Source organism: Amblyomma mixtum, chromosome 5 (genome assembly GCF_055824585.1).
Source record: "Amblyomma mixtum isolate Tamu chromosome 5, ASM5582458v1, whole genome shotgun sequence".
NCBI classification, from domain to species: Eukaryota; Metazoa; Arthropoda; class Arachnida; order Ixodida; family Ixodidae; genus Amblyomma; species Amblyomma mixtum.
The window spans coordinates 121347487-121349928 of record NC_143016.1 but is presented as its reverse complement, the minus strand read 5'-3'; the positions used below and the strand labels follow the sequence as shown (position 1 = coordinate 121349928).

Sequence of the window (2442 nt, the reverse complement as noted above, 5' to 3'; positions counted from 1 at the left end):
AGAGCTATTCTTGGTGCCCGGCTGGTACATATATGTGATTGTGAAGGGAAAAGAAGCTACAAGCGGTCCGTGCGAGAGCACTTGCGCTCGACTTGCCAATTCGGAGAAAATAGCTGCACACCGGAAATGGCAACTTCCTAAAATCTGATTGGTTGGAACAATATCACGTAAATCACGTGATAGGCACACATTTTGGAGTGATGTCAGAATGACGTTTCATCACGTTTACGTTGTGCCGCCATTGCAAAAAATGGCTGAAATTCGCCGCCATCATTTCGCCCGGCGAAAGGTACCCGAATCATGCAAATGAGTTAGTGAAATGCTGATTTATACGGCGTTAGGTAGCCGCATTTTAACGGGTATTTATTTCAAGACAAAACTAAGCTTACAAAAGTCTTGTTTTGATTGCACAATGTAATGATATCGCGTTGTAAGAGCTCATCTGAAATAAGCAACCCTCGAGAGCGTTAATAGTGAAGGCTTAAGCGTACAGCCGCATGGGGGCGCTAACTGCTCTCCCGTTGCAAACCCTTCGCTCGCGAGAAATCATCCGTCCGTGCGGTTAGTGAAGCGCGAAAATTGCTCGAATGGCGGTGCCGGCGCTGCGATTTGCTGCTCCTTGCATTCATTCGTCGTTTGTTAAACCCTAGAAGTGGGAAAGGTGAGCGACTTTCGAGGTCACCGCGATGCTTTCGAGTTGTCTCTGACTAGACAGCTCGTCTGTGCAATCATCTGACGAGGCATATATGTGGTGGCTATGCAAGGATGCATTGCGGCGAGAAGCAGTGCCGAACTGTCGAGCTCTGAGGGACGATCGCCAGCTGTGAAACGTCGCTGAACGGATGGGCTTTGTCTCGCGTGATGAGCGGATGACACGAGAGGTGTTCGCGCGGCCGAGCAACAAACTCCAGGAATGTGTCGGGCTTCTTGACGAGACATCCGTGTGTGTGTAGCATCATTCTCATTCCTTTCGCATGCATGCTGGAGATGACTTTAAAACAAGAATCCGAAATTTGTATTCGGCACTTCGCGTTGCTTTTTTCATACTGTGTTTCAGTTTTTGCACACAGCGCCAAGTTGAGAAAACAAAGCCTAGCATGCTAGTACGTTGATCGATTTCTTTGTGTTTGGTGTTGATGAATGTGAAAGGCAGCATCGGTGAAATCAGCTGAAAGGCGTCGTTTCCTTAAGTGTGAAAAAAAAATGCGTGACATTGTAAAAGAATACTATAACCTGTCTTAAGCATTATTAATGAAGCACACTAAAGTGATTTCGCTATTCAAGCTGAAATTTTGAAACAGTGTTACATCATCAGTTACGCAGCAGTCACGTGGAAATTACCGTAGGAGGGTGGAAAAAATTATTTCTCTAAGGGCACACGGAAAACAAATATATATGAGTCTTGTACATTTTATTTACAGGTGTGGTGTTCCTGCCGGTGAAGGTTCCAGCTCACAAGAATCTGTGCGGGATCCATCCATGACCCATTTATGTGCAGTCTCTCTCCATGTGCTGCCCGCATGGAAATCGTTAAACTGGTGAGCACGTGCTTAGTGTGTTGTGGCAGGCATGAAGGGATAGCATGTTTGCCTGCAGTAAGATTGCATGCGGCTAATGATATCTGTCTGCATTTATTTATAGTTTATTGAGCAAGGAAGAACAGTGTAAATAGAATTATATGTAAATTAATCATGTCTGTACTTTTCAGGTGACAGTGGAGATAGGTGTGGGTGACACGCAGTGTTGTTCTCTGGCTTTGGATTTCTCTTAGTGACCGCAATGTCAAGGTAGCCTCATTTCAATTGGTGCAAAATGAAAAAGCATGCATATACTAAAAAACTCATGGTAGTCATAAACAGTTGAACTTGTGCCCTTCCTTGCAGTGCATTCTGTGGTGGTTTTCTTGAGTATAAAAAGTGTGTATTAATTATTTGTATCCATCAGTTTGGGAAATGTGTCATCAAGTACCTCTAGCTATATGGCAACACTTCGTTTTGATACTAATGATTGATTTTGCAGTCAGCGTATTTTACATTTGTGCGTAAAACTAGACAATAGTTGAACTTGAGGCTTCAACAATTTCTCATATTTGGAAACGCAATGTCTAGCTCGTTGGAAGATTTCAGTGCACAGAGTTGATTAATGTGCAGGTGATGGTTTGCATCTTATGCAGATGTGGTGACTACTCTCACCGTGGGGTCTCGTGTGCTCGGGAGCCATGATGCCAGATTCATCTTCGCTCACCCCTCGGCTGGACTGGCTGCCTAGCTGGGTGGTGATACCGGGTTCCTGAACGATTACATGAGGTGTCTGCAAAGGTGTCATGGTCATGGTACGCCATGGTCAAGAGTTCTCTGCAAAGGTCAGCGGAGCTTGCACTGTGCAACACAACATATTCATCCACACTCAGCTGCAGGACCATGACACCACTGGCAGGTGGTG

The 2442-nt window shown here is 45.1% G+C and overlaps 1 long non-coding RNA gene across 1 annotated transcript; it reads left to right on the top strand.

Annotated features, from left to right (window-relative positions):
* Positions 1–550: 550 nt before the first annotated feature.
* On the top strand, positions 551–2119 carry LOC149343540 (uncharacterized). The gene is made up of 3 exons (XR_016282713.1): positions 551–945; positions 1422–1538; positions 1709–2119. It is a non-coding gene; the product is annotated as an uncharacterized LOC149343540 (long non-coding RNA).
* Positions 2120–2442: the final 323 nt, after the last annotated feature.